The 17,769-nt window shown below is 44.3% G+C and overlaps 2 protein-coding genes across 9 annotated transcripts in view; one reads left to right on the top strand and one right to left on the bottom strand.

Moving 5' to 3' along the window:
* The window catches only part of LOC147797958 (uncharacterized), a 216,358-nt gene that overhangs the window by 130,240 nt on the left and 68,349 nt on the right, over window positions 1-17,769 (bottom strand). The gene's annotated exons all lie outside the window — the stretch shown is intronic.
* LOC147797963 (uncharacterized) overlaps window positions 1-17,769 on the top strand; it is a 236,968-nt gene that overhangs the window by 205,524 nt on the left and 13,675 nt on the right. For 4 of the 5 annotated variants that reach the window (XM_087141801.1, XM_087141806.1, XM_087141803.1 and 1 more), the window contains one exon: window positions 14,252-14,338. The exons of the other annotated variant lie outside the window; for it this stretch is intronic. The gene's annotated coding sequence lies outside the window, so the exon portion shown is untranslated. The remainder of the gene's footprint in view (window positions 1-14,251; window positions 14,339-17,769) is intronic. 5 annotated transcript variants of the gene reach the window in all.

The following is a 17,769-nucleotide window of genomic DNA, read 5'->3' as shown; positions in this document are numbered from 1 at the left end:
ATACATGTATGCTCATTTCGGGTGCGTTGCGTCCTGGCGTGTTTGTGCATTTACCTTCTCAGAACTTGGCGCTCTTGCACTTTGCGGCCCCCTGTTAGAGCTGCTCCAGGAGCAGTGCGCCACATAGGATGCAATTTTTGTCGTGCTCAGGTAGAGTGCCTTAGCTTGCACACCCTTGTTTTGAGTCATAATCACTTTCCTTGTTACAGCTTTAGCGCCGGCTCTGCCTCGCCTCCCCTACAAAGAATTCTATAGTCTTTGGGTAGGCCCCTCAGTGTGCTCAGTGTGTTTCTTGAACAAGGTACAAGTACGCCATTCATGTTGCAGTTGTGCATAATGATGGACCCGCAGCATCCCCCTTTGGTTACCATTTGCCTTCCACTTTATTTCTGTGTTATGAACTGGCTGCCTTTGTACTGTACTCTAGTTATGATAGCCTTTGGATGTCTAGGTGTTATGTTAGTCTTCCTGCACTTCCCCAACATGTCCAGGTTACAGTTGTACAGGTTCATTCACAGAATATGCCCCCTTTCTATGCATTCATATTTGTTCATCAAAGTTGTTTCCTTGGTGAGGATGTTCCCACAAATTTCATTAGCACAGCTCTAGGTTTCCGTCTACTTCTCGGCTTCCATGAGATTAGACGCTACATGTTCATGTATATGTGACCTGGGTTGACCTCTTTCTCCTTGGGTTCCCATAGTGGTTAACTTGACTGACGCAAGTTGTACATTAGGACTTTATCTGCTTGTAATTCTTAGGCATGGTCAACTGTACAGGTAGGTTGCTTAAGGCAGGTTTTTTATTACCTTCGTGAGTCTTGGTTGTCATCATCCCATTTCATGCCATACATTCCATAAAACACCTGCATACAAGATGCATGTAGCACAGGTAGTTTAGGGTTCCTTGTGATCAGTGTTGGAATCAACAGTGCCCATACAACAGCACAGTCTATAATAGGTACTTCGTAAAGGCCCGAGCCTTCCTTACTGGTTTATTTTTGGACAGCCATTCAGTAAACTACTCAGCTTACTTTATACAATGTTAACCCTCCTTTGGTTTTACAGCACCAATATGCACGAGTGCCCACAGTCACTCTTGTGCATGTATTTTCTACATGAAACACAAACATGCACAGGTTCAGTGTGTACACAGTTGGTTGCCAGCACAAAATGACCCAGGGTCTTTTGTGCAGTCCTCTTCACGGCATTTGGTTTACTGCACAATTATGCACATGAAACAGTGAAGCACAGTTGTTGGGCAGCACAAAAGTGCAATCTGATATTCCTGTGAGGGACTGTTGGTGCAGTGCACAACACAACACAGCTGTGCTTCTTTGAGGTGTTTACCAAGTGACCCAAAGAGTGACTTCAGCTGGGGGGGTTGGCAATCTCAAAGTTAGCCACCTTCTTGAGATGACGACCACACACATTTTCTTAACAGCCTGGGTGCCATCTCAGTTGGCCTCCTTGCCCTTCCAGTATTCTGTGAGGTTGTATTTGAGGTGCAGTGGTCTTTTCCCTTCTACATCTATGGCTCTAGCCTGTTGTTCCGTTTGATAACAAGTTCTGCCAGACCACATTACTTGAGGCCCTCCACCTCTAAACTGCAGACAGGATGGACCTTTGTCATTTTGGTATTGCTTCTCCCTTCAAGCCAACCACTAGTCAGAGGAAGACTTCTTCGGTTGGGGCCTCACCACAGGGCAACTTCATTCCCAAAGATTGATCCCTTCATTTGTTGCTTAATCTCAGTTAGGGAAACTTGTGCCATTTGTTTGTTAGATACAGAGGTTTTAGGGATGTCCCACAGTTTTATCCTTTCATCTTTGCTCAACCTCAGTGAGGGGAATTCAATAAGGGGTACTTCCAGTTATTTGTAGGAAACAGTGTTATCAAGGATGTTCCACAGTTTGATCCCTTCATTTTTGCTCAACCTCAGTGAGGGGAATTCATGCCTTCACCTCCCCTTTCTGTTGTAATGAATTTGTCAAGTTACTCATGACAGAGAGAATTATCCAGAATTCTCACTTTACTTCATTTTGGCCACAACAGCCTTTGTTCCCTTGTCTCATAGGCCTACATGCATAATTTATTCATTCTCCAGTCAGGCTCCTCAACTGCTGAGACCTCCTGAACCAACCTTAGTCTCCAATGGCTCATCTGGATAGAGCCTCCCTTCATTTGTGTGCTTGGATGCAGTCATAGTCTCCCTCAGAGTAACTGAACTTTGGGACGTAGATTCTGCCTAGGTAGCTCAACACTGTTGGAGCCCTTCAGGCAGGCTTATGGTAGCTGTTTTCTCCACTTCCTGAAGTAGTACAAGACGACGGCTATTGATCCCCATTCTTCCGCTTCACCCATCATCGGGGTTTTCCCCTACAAACATTGAGGGGGATCAGGGTATCATTGTATCCCAAGTCTCACATTGATCCAACAGAGGCTCGTATGCTTCATCAACCAACCTTTAAAGCAGTATTTTTGATGGCTGCCCGAACAATATCATGAGGAGGGCAATTCCATGCCCAGTGCACAGAACCAGTCCACCTTTACCGGCAACCCAGAGGCATATGCCTCAGTAACATCGGGTTTCTTTCCACAGATCATTTAACCGGTTACTTTTCCTTAGAAATATCTACTTTCATCCCAAGGTTGACAGTGATTTCAACAATGGCGGGGGGTTTATGGTGGTGCCCCGTTCAAGAGCTTCCACATATTTCTTCACTTGTTTGCCGACCCTACAAGGTGACATCAAGCAGTTGTTCATCATGACCGTCCAACTACGTTGCCCGGCCTCTGTGACCACGATTGCTCAAATGAGATCGGAGGCAATAATACGTGTAAGCCCTCTCGATATTGAGGATCGAAATCAGGTGCCCAGGAGACAAGCAGCTTTAACATCCTCTGCCCACCAGCTTGGAGTTTCTGTTTCAGGCATAATGAAAACGACCTGCAGGGAAAATTTAATCACCTTCAGTTCATGCTACCTGAAGGATGTGGTTCAAGTAGAGGGTGTTGTGAGCAGGAAAACCCTCAAGCAGGTCAGCTGATCATCAGTCTCTACACCCCAGAAAGCTACCATTTCCCACAACCAGATTAGCAGCTTCTGGGTGTGTCTAAACAACCTTTTTCATATTTGAATGGACTCAGTTTAGACCTTCGTTACCCTGCCTGTCCCTTCCCACCCAAATTGTTACTTAACGGTGCTACTCTTCAAATGTAGGTAAACATAGGTGAGATGTTTTCTGTAATGGAATTCCCAAAATCAAATGGGATTTTCCATTCCATAGTAAGAAAACACTCACCTCTGTTTACCATCCGTCCCTATTCCAAATAAATAAAATTAAGAAACCTAAAAAAAAAAAAAAAAAAAAAAATAATAGAATGAGTCTTAGTGCTGTGCAGCCTTTTATGGAGGGGACATGCAGTGGGCGTGGAGGGTGTGACTTGGGCGACCTTTTTCAGCGAAGTTTGATGTGCATGCGCGCTGATATGCAAATGTAGATAAACAGAGGTAAGTGTTTTCTTACTAGAATGGCAAATCCCGTTGGATTTTGGGAATACTAAGACAATGTACCATTCAGTGCAGTGGCACTATGAATGCACAACTTTATTGTTCTCTGTACGAGTAACAATGGAAGTGCCCTACGCTGCAGTAGGGCACTTAAAACCTGCATTGATTATTCTGGGCATGTTTTCAGTTTTCTCCAATCTCTCCATTGAAGTTGCATGTAGATAGGGTGAGAATTGGCACTTTTATGAGACATGGAAGAAGTTACAGGGAGGAAACCTACATCGAGATAGGAAAAAGGAAATTGGCATTCCTTGGAAAATGAATACTCAACGTTTATGGTGAAATGGTATGATTGTATGTTCAGTTTTCCAGCATGGTCTGTCGTCAGACCCTCATGTTGACCCCTGTTCACTGGCTCTCTGTGCACACCTTCCCCCTTAATCATGTTCAGCTTTCCAGCGTGGTCCGTGGTTAGACCCTCATGTTAACCCACATTCACTAGCGCTCTGCCATACCTGCCAACTAGTACGATTTTGGCGTATTTTGTACAAAAAATTAATAAAAATACTACTGTATGTTTTTATCACCACAAAATACGGATTTTGATAATTTTGACATGGACAGAAAACAAGAGGGCGCTGTGTGAAATCTAAGCTAAAATAGCTAAAGTGGTTGCAAGCAGGACTAAGTCACATGTCACACAATTTGATATTGCGAACTTGTAAAGTAGAGCATTCGTGAGTGGTGTACGCAATGTACACATGTCCCTGGTAGCGCACGTATCGACCAATGGGAACGTTGCATACCAAACTGATCGGCATGCATTGTGGAATGTACCTTCATGTGCATGCAAAAAAAATTCCCGACGTAATTATAAAACTGCATAAATGAAGATGGCTTCAACTTTTAAAAAGGACACCCCAAAACGGAAGCAATCTTTCAAAAGGGAATATACAGAGAAATTTAAGTTCATATTAACTTCCCAGAGAGGTAAACATTACGCTCACTGCACTTTGTGTAGGTCTGACTTCAGTCTCGCGCATAGTGGGAGTTATGATGTATCTCGACACATCGAAAGCAGTAAACACTGTGACATCGGTGAATCAAAAGAATGCGACCCACAGCATCAGAAAGTTCATGTCTTCTGAAGATTTAAGCACCGTCAGAGCCGAGACCCTTTCAACAGACTATGTAGTTTGGCACAATCTGCAATTCGGGTTGTCGGATGATTTCACAGACATAGTGATGACGATGTTTCCAGACAGCAAAATTGCATCCGAGGTTGCTTATAGTAGGACAAAAACTACCGCTATTGCACGACCCCAAGGTGAACAGACTAAAGGTGAGTAACTCACATAACTGTTATTTGTTTTAGTGTTTGGATTTATCAGTGGATTTTGTGAAAAATCAGGCCTAAACAATTGTTGGGTTGGCATACATGTAGGCCTAACGGGTCACAGACAAATAGGGTGCGTCGGTTGCTAAATGTTTTTCAAAATTTTGTATGTCCAATTATTTATGCAATGCAGTCACTTTTAGTATAGATAAACACATAAAAAACAAAAACAAAAGCCAAAAAATTCTGGGTGGCAATAATTTTTAGGGTCGGGCGGTTACAGAACTTTAAAAAAAATACAAAACCATAAAACACTACGGTTGGCGATATTTTTTAGGGTTGGCCAGGTTACGCCAACCCAATTTTTTTTGTAAGGTTTACTTGCCATGCATGCAAGTTGTTTGTGATTTTTTGTGGGAATTTTAATTCAGTGCCATGCAGTGATGATGCAGGATTGATGATGTAGCTGTAGCCTAGGCCTTTTTGGGGGGCCAACCTTTCTATTTCAGTGAATCAATTATAATTGATGCATAAATAATGGATGTATGTTCAAAATGTTGATGGGTTTGTAAATCATGTAAAAGCATGAATCAATCTGAAGTGCCAATTGGAATTCCAGTACATGTATATGAAGATGGGATTTTGTCATTTCTGTGTCTAATGACCTCTTGCAGTTACGACATGCACTTCCTGCTTAATAGGCATCATAATCTGTTTGCACTTTTTAACTTACTGTCTTGTGAAATTTTTCTTACAAATCCCCATTCGAGGTGAAGCTGTGTTACTTCATTTTTTTTATTTTGATCCTCAAACCATGTGCTTCTACGCTCAGTTAATCAAATTGAGTTTCAGTAAATACCAGGTCACATTTTGCCAATTGAACTAATTGAAAATATTGCTGAAAACTTGTTGCATTTTCCTGTATCTTATTTTTCCCCAGATGGTGTCACATGAAAACTGAGACAAATGCTTCTCTTTGTCAACGGATGGTAGCTTTGATAGGGGTGCTGAAGAACAGCTATATCCAGTCGTCGTTCGCTACTTTGATGAAACAGTGAACAAAGTTGTGGGGGTGTTACTGGAGATCGCTACTACTGAAGAAAGGTCAACAGGGGAAAACATCTTTTAACTACTCAATAAAGCCTTGCAAGAAAAGCAGATCCCATGGAAGAATTGCATTTGCTTCTCCGCAGACAACACGTCTGTGATGATGGGCATTCATGCAGGTGTAGCAGCATTTGTGAGGAAGGAGAATCCAGATAGATTTGTTCTTGGATGCCCCTGCCACTGTCTTCACTTGGCAGCAGAAAAAAAGAAGCTTCCACTTTGCCTTTCACTCCAGTTGATGTATTGATCTCCATCTACTATTATTTGGAGAAGTCGTCCAAGCACCACAAAGAACTGTGTAACCATTTTTACGCACCCGCAAATTGTGGAATTCTAGCGCCCCCTAGTTTAACTTGTTCTCGGTCCTTGCATTTCTCAGGGTCTCTTATTTAGCTCAGCTGTGCATTATGGATATGTAGCAGAGACGTTAATTTTGTATTAAGTTATTCATGCTGTACTCTGGCGTGATCACATGTTCCTTCACTCCTTTATCCTTGTGTTTTCTCTGCTCAGTTTTGGCATGTCGAAATTCCCCTCCATGTGGCAGCGTGGTCGGCGTGGTAAGGTTCCCTGAAATGCTTATGTTCCAAAACCTCAGACTTTGTAACTGTCAATCATTTGGCGCAGATGACCGAGTAAGCACTTTCAGGCACCCGGCTCTACACTTTGTACACGTGACTTCTTATTCTGTATTTTTACCTTTTTACACACGACACTTGGATTCTTGCACACGACTCTAGCAGGAAGTCATGTGACCCTTTGAGATGGAAGATTTTCATTGGTTGAGCTGTTCAGCGACACTCATATTTTATTAATTCCTAAGCCTCTAGAATCCTATAAATAGAGCAGATTTTCCTTAGCTCGTCGGTCAGGTGTGGCGGACCAAACCCTTATTGCGAGAGCAGAACCCAACGTAGTGCGGCGGTTGGACCCTTTCCAAGAGAAGTGCGATAGTAACCATTCTTATGGCAAAGAAATGTAACCATATGAATGGCCAGCTAGCTTAACTTGGACTGATATGCGAGAGCGGTACGAATTAGCCCAGGGTATTAGTGAGAGTCGTAGCGGCCCATCACCACTACATCCGAACCGATTGCCGGGTGAGACACCTCCGTGTCCCCCGCCGCCCTTGTCTTGCTAACTAGCCCAGTCCTCCCCGTCTCTACGCTGAGCCAATGGTACACAGTGCGGCGATCTTATCATTGCGCTCATCACATTGCGGTCTGAGCAGCAGTGCGGTCGGTACATACTGGCGCTGGCCCTGTCCAGCCCTTGCTAGTCACTGTGGTGGTCCGGGACAGCTCCCACCACGGCCCGGCCTGATGAGTGTAGCCTAGTTGTGCGATGCTACACACACGTACCGTACCCACTCCGTCTGACTTGCATTTCCAATGGTCTTGCCAAACCATAGTTTAGTTACACTCGTATACAACTTCGCCTCTCTATAACTTTGCCTTTTGTGTGTTGTATTATGTTAAGCTACACCTGGCTTCAAACCCACATTGAACTTTGATGAAAAGAAGTGAGAGCGATAAACCAACCATACAGTTTGACTGTCACCCAAACCCCTTGTTTCACGTCCACCCTTTAATAAATTGTTGACCCCAAATATCACATCCCGTAGACACTAATAAAGTCCATGTGACCATCGACTTGATATTTAGGGAACACAGCGCAGTGTTGAGATTTTGTGAACAGGTTTCCAGAAAAGTGTAGTGGTCGATGAGTCAAATACCAGATGTTCACCAAGGCCAATTGCCCCATTGATAAAACTTGGTTAGCTACTTGAAATGTGGGGGCGGAAGCCAGTGCACCCTCAACTTTCCTTGTTTCATGGAATATATTTCTTTGAAATGAAGGGGTGAAACTTTATTAAGTAATTGATATAAGTCATGGTTTACATCATTTGGTTTTATTCTGATTGATCAATGGAATTAGTCATCAATTTAGAGCAGGGTGATATAACCTTACTGCATAATTTACTTGTGACTTATATTCAGTAACTATGTTAATATAGTAGATTTGTAGAGTGTAAAAACCCTGAAAGTGTGTTGAGAAATCGAGTTGGAACTTTGCAAGCAGAGAGCTAAAGTCTGATGAGACCAGCTTCGATGCTTTGAGCCTGTGAAGTGTTTTCATGTTAAGAAAATACTTGCTTTGTGAAGTATTTTGCTGCGGTGAAATACTTGTTAGCAAACAGTTTTCCTCACCAACTCCCTGTTTGACTGTGAGGAGCCTTGCATGAGGCCAAGTTTTGAGAATAAAAGAAACTTGTATTCTTAACCAACTTCTGTTTGTCAACAAAGACATCTTTTAAGTCTGAATTGTCCATGCACTTAGGCCAGGACGATTGCTTCGAGTTCGGTTATTGAGACTCAAAATTCAGCGCTACTAAAAATATCTTGTGTCAGTTAAGGAGTCGAGGTTGTTACAAAGTGAAAGGAGTACAGAGTCTGTGTGGCACAGCAAATCACAAGATATTGAAACGTGTGCATCTGATGGCTCTCCCTTGAGAAAGCTTTGAACAGACTATTGGAACAGTGGCCTGCATTGCTAGAATAATTCAAGTGGGAAGCTGGTCATGGGTCAGTGAAAAGAAAGAATGAGGATGACTCAAATCAACCAAAGAAACAGAAATTGAAGCAAACCAAAGAGAGTGCAAGCATTACAACAGCATCATGTGCTGGAAAGAGCTCAGGAGTTCACAGTTCATAGAGCAGCAGCAATGATTTTGCCAGGGCAATCGATGCCTACACAATCCCCAAGAAGAAACCTACATCAAGTCCCGTGGCCAAGAGTACAGCTGCAGTCCTAGGAAAGAAAGCAGCTCCCCTCAAGAGAACAGCAAAGCAAAGCACCACATCAACCACTACCAAACCAACTGGTAATGCAGCCTCAATGCCCAAAGTCTGACAAGAGTGCAACCACAAAAGCTGCAAACATTCACGCAACACCTCTGGATGACTGCAATAAACTTTATTGTTTGTTTTTAAAACAAACACCACTCTTCACCCATCTGAATTTAGAATTTCAGAGAGATGAACCAATGATACAAGTGCTTCATGAGAAACTGAATGTAGTACTCGAACACTCTCGATAGAAGCGACATTAAATTGATTGTACACAAACCATCGGTACCGATGGTCCGTGTACAGACCAGAATGGACCAATCAGGAAACAGCGCCCATGGCTTGTGTACTGCCAGAACGTAGCCAATTAGAGCGCACATGCTCCCCTTGCATGCTCCACACACAAGCACATAAACAGTGGCTGACCACAAGGTTTTATGAGCGCTGTGAGAGCATGTTGTTTTGTGATTGACCACTGATTGACCTTTAAGTTCCAAGCTTTTCAAAGCGGTGGTTGGGCATTGGGCATGTGCATTATCATATTCGTCTGGGAAAGCTATCTGCAGGTTATACTTCCCAAATTATGTAGAGGTCTGCTGCCTGTATAATAAAAAGTGTACATGTACATGTAGACAACACACGAAACCAGTGTTCTAAAATGCGCAGTCGGAGCTTACAGAGAAAAATAATACAGTTTTTATTGAGTTTGAGAAAGCTCATCGTTTCCTGGGACAAGATAACCGAAGAAAAAACAAGGGTTGGGGTCCGTTCGAAAAGTTTCTGACTGAATAAAACCTTAATGTTCAGAGTCATATTATCAAATCTGGCAATTACATGAAAGCTTTGTCCTGTGACAGACGGTAATACACGTACACCTGTCATAAAAATGTGATTCTAAAATATAGTAACATTGAAGTTTGATCGAGCAACAATCTGGCTATGAATTTTAGTTCATTAAGAAATCCATTTGACATTGACGATGATGCTTGAAAAGCGCTGTTTCCCGTCTTATAAATGTGAACCCGTAACATATGTCAATCCAATAAAACAAAATCTCAAGACCAAGGCTTAAAGTCGCCGTTATCAAAATACATGTACTCGATCTGCTTATTTATTTTGCAACAAGCTCCAGCGAGTACTTTGAATTTTACAGCTGCAAATCAAAACATTTGGGAAGAGTGGCGTGCATTGCCAGAGGAAGAAAAGGAAAACTTCAAAAAAACCCAAACAAACAAACAAACAAACAAACAAACAAACAAAAAAAAAAAAAAGCTATAGCTGCTGAAAACTAAAGGATTGATGTTCTGGGCATGTATTTGGGTAACATTAAGTTGCAACAACGAAAGCGACGATCCAACAAAGCAAAAAAAATTGACTAACCGACAGACCAACAACCACCCGCTTAAAAGATAGTACCGCATGCAGTCCCTTATAATTGTTCTTTTTCTCGACAAACGTGAAGACACAACACGCTGCAAATTGCTCCCGCACCCCTTCCCTTCCGCTCTCCCACCCCGCTTTTGACTTAAGAAGACTCAAGACACTACAAATTCGTGCCCACATCCTACTTTTCCCTTCTCACGCTCCACTGTTGCCTTCTCGCACACACTTCCCCTTCTCGCGAGATTCCCTTCTCGAGCACCCCACTTTTCCATTCTTGCACCCCACTTTTCCCTTCTTGCACCCCTCTTTTCCCTTCACGCACCCCTCTTTTCCCTTTACGCACCCCGCTTTTGACTGACAAAACTGAAGGCTCAATACTTAGCCAATTCGCTCTCGTGCCCCACTTTTTTTCTTTTCTCACCCCTCTTTTCCCTTTTTGCTCCCCTCCTTTCCGCACTTGCACTCCACTTTTATCTCTACAAAACTCAATACTCCCCACACTGCAAAACCACGCCGGCCGCACGTCTCTTTTCCCTTCTCGCACCCCCCTTTTCCCTTCTCGCACCCCACTGTTATTTCTCGCACCCCTCTTTTCCGCTCTCGAACTCCGCTTTTGACTCGACAAAACTGAATACCCCCGCACACTGCAAATTTGTTCCTGCTCACTTGACCCCTTTTTTCTTTTCGCACCCCACTTTTCTCTTCTTGCACCCCATCTTTTCCTTTTGCACCCCTCTTTTCCGCTCTCGCTCTCCGCTTTTGACTCTCGCTCCCGTGCCTCACTGTTTTCCACTCGCACCCCACTTTTCCCTTCTCGCACCTCTCTTATGACTCGACAAAACTGAATACTCAACACACCACAAATTCACTCCCTTGCCCCTTTTAAAAATCTTTTTGCATCCCTCTTTTCCCTTCTCGCACCCCACTTTTCCGCTCTCGCACTCCGCTTTTGACTAAACAAAACTGAGTGCTCCCCACACTGCAAATTCGCTCCCTTGCCCCCTTTTTTCTTTTTGCACCCCTCTTTTCCCTTCTCTCACCCCACTTTTCCCTTCTCTCACCCCACTTTTCCCTTCTCTCACCACACTTTTCCCTTCTCTCACCCCACTTTTCCCTTCTCTCACCCCACTTTTCCCTTCTCTCACCCCACTTTTCCCTTCTCTCACCCCACTTTTCCCTTCTCTCACCCCACTTTTCCCTTCTCTCACCCCACTTTTCCCTTCTCTCACCCCACTTTTCCCTTCTCTCACCCCACTTTTCCCTTCTCTCACCCCACTTTTCCCTTCTCTCACCCCACTTTTCCCTTCTCTCACCCCACTTTTCCCTTCTCTCACCCCACTTTTCCCTTCTCTCACCCCACTTTTCCCTTCTCTCACCCCACTTTTCCCTTCTCTCACCCCACTTTTCCCTTCTCTCACCCCACTTTTCCCTTCTCTCACCCTACTTTTCCCTTCTCTCACCCCACTTTTCCCTTCTCTCACCCCACTTTTCCCTTCTCTCACCCCTCTTTTCCCTTCTCTCACCCCTCCTTTCCGTTCTCGCACTCTGCTTTGGACTTGACAAAACTGAATATTCCTAACACTGCAAATCCACGTCTGCACCTCTCTTTTCCCTTCTCTCACCCCTCTTTTCCGTTCTCGCACGCTGCTTTTGAGTCAAAAGCAGGGTGCGAGAACGGAAAAGAATCTAAAGTTTTGACTAGACAAAATTTAATGCTCTGCACCCTGGAAATTCGCTTCTGTACCCCGCTATTACCTTCTCGCACCCCTCTTTTCCCTTCTCGCACCCAACTTTTCCCTTCTCGCACCCCTCTTTTCATTTCTCGCAACCCGCTTTTTACTCGACAAAACTGAAGGGTCAACACACTGCAAATTTGCTTCCATGCCCCACTTTTTTCTCTTCACATCCCTAATTTCCCTTCTCGCACCCCACTTTTCCCTTTTCGCACCGCACCCCTCTTTTCCGCTCTCGCTCTCCGCTTTTGACTCGACAAAACCGAGTGCTCCCCACACTGCGAATTCGCTCCCTGCCCCCTTTTTTCTTTTCGCACCCCTCTTTTCCCTTCTCGCACTCTGCTTTTGACTTGACAAAACTGAACACTCCCCACTCTGCAAATCCACGTCTGCACCTCTCATTTACCTTCTCGCACCCCTCTTTTCCCTTCTCTCACCCCTCTTTTCTTTCTCGAGCACCCCACTTTTCCATTCTCGCACCCCACTTTTCCCTTCTCGCACCCCACTTTTCCCTTCTCACACCCAACATTTCCCTTCTCGCACCCTTTTTTTCCCTTCTCGCACCCCACTTTTCCCTTCTCGTACCCCACTTTTCCCTTCTCGCACCCCTCTTTTCCGTTCTCGTAGCCCGCTTTTTACTCGACAAAACGGAGTCAACACACTGCAAATTTGCTTCCATGCCCCACTTTTTTCTTTTCGCACCCCAAGTTTCTTCTCGCACCCCACTTTTCCCTTCTCGCACCCATCTTTTCCGTTCTCGCAGCCCGCTTTTTACTCGACAAAACTGAGTCAACACACTGCAAATTTGCTTCCATGCCCCACTGTTCCCTTTTATCAATATGTCAAGTTACATTATTTCCAGTGGGCCAAAAGGGAACAAGACAGATATGGCAGCCTTGTCAAAAGGCCTATAGAGCTGCTTTAAAGTTGTACTTAAATTCACTAGAGTAGAAATTAAAGTTTACTAACCTTTCTAATGGTAATACACTCACACAGTTCTTCATTGTTATGTCACTGAAGAGTTGAAAAAATTTTCCATCAGAAAAACAGTAAGTGTGCCATTTGCCGTGCTTGCTGCTTATGGACTCCATGAAATGTGCGCAACATCAGTCTCTGAAATTTTATGGTTTAAGGGACTTATAAGCTGGCCTGTGGCCGGTCTTGCATTTAACTTTTTTATAAATCTTTGACTTCCTTGCCTGATTGCACACTTCCTTGTTGAGGCATCGTGGGTTCTCTGTGCACACCCTCCCCCTCTGGAGGCATCGTGGGTTCTCTGTGCACACCCTCCCCCTCTGGAGGCATCGTGGGTTCTCTGTGCACACCCTCCCCCCTCTGAAGGCATCGTGGGTTCTCTGTACACACCCTCCCCCTCTGGAGGCATTGTGGGTTCTCTGTGCACACCCTCCCCCTCTGAAGGCATCGTGGGTTCTCTGTGCACACCCTCCCCCCTCTGGAGGCATTGTGGGTTCTCTGTGCACACCCTCCCCCTCTGGAGGCATCGTGGGTTCTCTGTGCACACCCTCCCCCCTCTGGAGGCATCGTGGGTTCTCTGTGCACACCCTCCCCCTCTGGAGGCATCGTGGGTTCTCTGTGCACACCCTCCCCCTCTGGAGGCATTGTGGGTTCTCTGTGCACACCCTCCCCCTCTGGAGGCATCGTGGGTTCTCTGTGCACACCCTCCCCCTCTGAAGGCATTGTGGGTTCTCTGTGCACACCCTCCCCCCTCTGGAGGCATTGTGGGTTCTCTGTGCACACCCTCCCCCCTCTGGAGGCATTGTGGGTTCTCTGTGCACACCCTCCCCCCTCTGGAGGCATCGTGGGTTCTCTGTGCACACCCTCCCCCCTCTGGAGGCATCGTGGGTTCTCTGTACACACCCTCCCCCTCTGAAGGCATTGTGGGTTCTCTGTGCACACCCTTCCCCCTCTGAAGGCATTGTGGGTTCTCTGTGCACACCCTCCCCCCTCTGAAGGCATTGTGGGTTCTCTGTGCACACCCTCCCCCTCTGGAGGCATCGTGGGTTCTCCCTGCACCCTCCCCCCTGTAGAGGCACCGTGTGTTGGGGTAATTGATTGATCTCTACAATTGCAGGATTGTGCTTCACTATCAATACCTCCATCCTGCACAGAAACTCTTGATCCTGTTCCTATCCCCATTGAAAATAAATAGTAGCAGCATGGTGCTTTCTTTCTTATTCTTTTTTCTTTTCTAATCTTTTCTCTTTTCTTTATACTCTTCATCATTTGGTTGACATTTATCAAACTTGTCTTTAGGCGTAACTTTCTTAATTAACACAGATTTACCCCTTTCTTTTTCTTTTTCTCATCAGAATTCACTGGTTTTGTCTTATATAGTTCCTTTCACCGGCAAACCATCTCGGGAATGACAGTCCAGGTGTTCTGACCTATATGTTGATGTAAGTATCCCATTGAAATGGCCTGAATAGCTCCATCTAACATGCTGTTATTATAGAAAGGGTGAAATGTCTTGTTCATGGATACAGGCACAAACCAGCTGTTGAACTTGAACATTTGCAAAAACATTTAGGAAAAAGAATGGTGTTCGAAAACAGTGTAAACATTTTGCGAAAGCAGTGTGAAAGGCTCCGAGAATTATTCAGAAACTTGCAAAAATGAGAAGCATTGTGTAGAAAAATGCTCCACACTTGCCACACGTGCATGCCTTTTATGCAGTGAAGAGTCCATTACGCAGGCTGCGCTGTGCTTGGGGCCGGTCGGGCCAACTCACCACGTGGAGTGTGCTGTTGTAGTCTAGTAACGATTTCCTCAGCGGAGCAGTCTGGTCCTTGCAGCGTGATCGCGAGGATGTGCTCACCACGGCAAGCCGCGCTTGTGTGGCGCAGTTGTTTTCTTGGATTATCATAAATAAACACTGGTCAATGAGAGAATAAATTTTTAAAAAGTTGTCTGGATTTTGAGTAATTAAACTGGAGTCCCCGAGTCTTGAAGTCACAAAGCACTGCTGTGGCGACATGGGCTATTTGCCCACTTTTTATTTATTCTCGTGGTGTAGTTTGGCACACAAAAACAATCAACATTGAAATACTACATTTAGTATTTTTGTTACCGAATGGTTTCTTTTGATTGATAAATCAAATCAACTGCTTAAATTGTACGTGTATCTTCATGTAGCAAATCTAGTCTTTTCGTCGATTGTGTTCGGTGTGACATACGGGTACTGTTTTCACTTGGGCTTCTGATGACATGACACTTTCTGTGGTCACATGGTTATTGGAAAAAGTCAGCGATTGGACTGTCCATGAATGGGCATGCAGTAGCAGTCAGGATGTAGCGGTAGGTGTAGATGCAGTTTGTGCTTCACGATGCAGGTGCAGCATGCACGAGGTCCTGTGGCGGTTTTTTAAGAGATTTGGTGATATTTTTCAATTAGCGTCTAGATAACCGGATAAAAGGCATTTATTCGAAATCACGGTACATAAATCTGCCAATACCTGTAAATGCAAGTCACATACATGACGACATGTGGATACATATGCATGTATCTGTACATGTGCACATATTCGGTGCACATGTTGAGCATCCATCCAAGTGGGTTAAGAGAGCGCTATAACGGCAATCTACTGTCATTCAGCTGTTCAGTGTTCAGTGTTGGTCTCCAACCTCCACCGTAGCCAGCTTTGATTTCGCCTGTCACATTGTATTTTGTTCAAAACTGAGAAACTTACCGCATTGAAATTTAATGCTGTCTTCCTCAAGTAATCTGAATATTCCTGAGAATTGAAGAACTTTTCTCTCAGACTGATTTTCCTCCACTTTCCATATTCAGAGATGCGCATGTTTGAAACCACAGAGAACAAAAACTTCCTGATGTCTACATGTACATGCACAAATACTACTTAATGAAGAAAGCTTGCAAAATTATTTCCCCACTACACAGAAAATCTGTAAAATGTTTTTCCCACTTGTGAGAAAAAGTGTGAAAATCTTTTCTCACTTGTGGGAAAATCTGTGAAAATCTTTTCCCACTTGTGGGAAAATCTATGAAAATCTTTTTGTATTTGTGGGAAAAAGTGTGAAAATCTTCTCCCACTTTTGGCCAGCTTTTTCACAATTTGTGAAATGAAAAGGAATTCCCTGGGCAGAGAAAAAATGTGGAATTTTTTTTCCATTTTGGTGTAGCTCTACTCTCAGCAGCATGAACCAGCAGGTGAACTTGAGCCTCTAACCATCCAGGCTTGAGTGACCAATCCTAGCTCTAGTCTCAGCAACATGAACCAGCAGGTGAACATGAGCCTCTAACCATCCAGGCTTGAGTGACCAATCCTAGCTTGAGTGACCAATCCTAGTTCTAGTCTCAGCAACATGAACCAACAGGTGAATTTGAGCCTCTAACCTTCCAGACTTGAGTGACCAATCCTAGCTCTAGTCTCAGCAACATGAACAAACAAGTGAACTTGAGCCTCTAACCATCCAGGCTTGAGTGACCAATCCTAGCTCTAGTCTCAGCAACATGAACCAGCAAGTGAACTTAAACCTCTAACCATCCAGGCTTGAGTGACCAATCCTAGCTCTAGTCTCAGCAACATGAACCAGCAGGTGAACTTGAGCCTCTAACGATCCAGGCTTGAGTGACCAATCCTAGCTCTAGTCTCAGCAACATGAACCAGCAAGTGAACTTAAACCTCTAACCATCCAGGCTTGAGTGACCAATCCTAGCTCTAGTCTCAGCAACATGAACCAGCAGATGAACTTGAGCCTCTAATCATGCTACTTGGGTGACCAAACCTAGCTCTAGTCTCAGCAACATGAACCAGCAGGTGAACTTGAGCCTCTAATCATGCTACTTGAGTGACCAACCCTAGCTCTAGTCTCAGCAACATGAACCAGCAGGTGAACTTGAGCCTCTAATCATGCTACTTGAGTGACCAACCCTAGCTCTAGTCTCAGCAACATGAACCAGCAGGTGAACTTGAGCCTCTAATCATGCTACTTGGGTGACCAACCCTAGCTCTAGTCTCAGCAACATGAACCAGCAGGTGAACTTGAGCCTCTAATCATGCTACTTGAGTGACCAATTGTACAGTACAGGTCAGAATTTAAGCTGTCACTCTAACACGATAAGTGATGAACCTGGCATATGATGCTCAATACACGCTTTGCAGTTTTTACTTTGCATTGCTGGTCCAAAGCATGATAAGCCTGACCCCAGATTGACCTCATTATCTTGGCAGGGCTTTAGACCGCAGACGGCAAAGGTGACTGACAACAGTTAACCACTGCACACCCAGAGCCGTTGCTCCAGCTTTGTGAATGTACATGCACAAATGTACACTGTATAGCAGCGCACTGGCTGTAGTGCCTGGCTGACAAGATGACCGTCTTAAAGTATCGAAATATGTATGATACAGCCTTTTTCTTTTAGTTTTGGATTGCGAAGTTGTTCAGTCGGATTACATCTGGAAAATGTCCAATTTCATTGAAACTGGCCAATAGTGCACTGTGTGTGTTTAGATACTTTTTCCAAAATGTAAGCTTTGAATTTTAAACTCATGGGATCGACTGGAGTGGTGACAACGCTTTTCCTGCCAATTCTAATGCTAGATTGGTTTGAGCAATTCCTGATTGCATGAGAAACTTTTTTCACAAATAAATAGTAACCACAAAAGAAGTCCATTCCTCAGCCAGAACTACTATAACAAGCTGATTTTACAATGAAGTATTTCTTAATTTATGGAAATTGAGTTGATGTATAAGAATTCCAGTAAATTAAAAAAAATACTGAACTTGCATAAATTTTAACTTGAATTTTTTATTTGCTGTCATGCCAATAACAGATGTACTGCCGCAACCGTGCTGCGATCATGCC

This window comes from Acanthaster planci, linkage group LG10, assembly GCF_054643075.1.
Source record: "Acanthaster planci isolate LZ-2023a linkage group LG10, COTS_SCS, whole genome shotgun sequence".
Taxonomy (NCBI): domain Eukaryota; kingdom Metazoa; phylum Echinodermata; class Asteroidea; order Valvatida; family Acanthasteridae; genus Acanthaster; species Acanthaster planci.
This window is presented reverse-complemented; position numbering and strand designations above follow the sequence as displayed.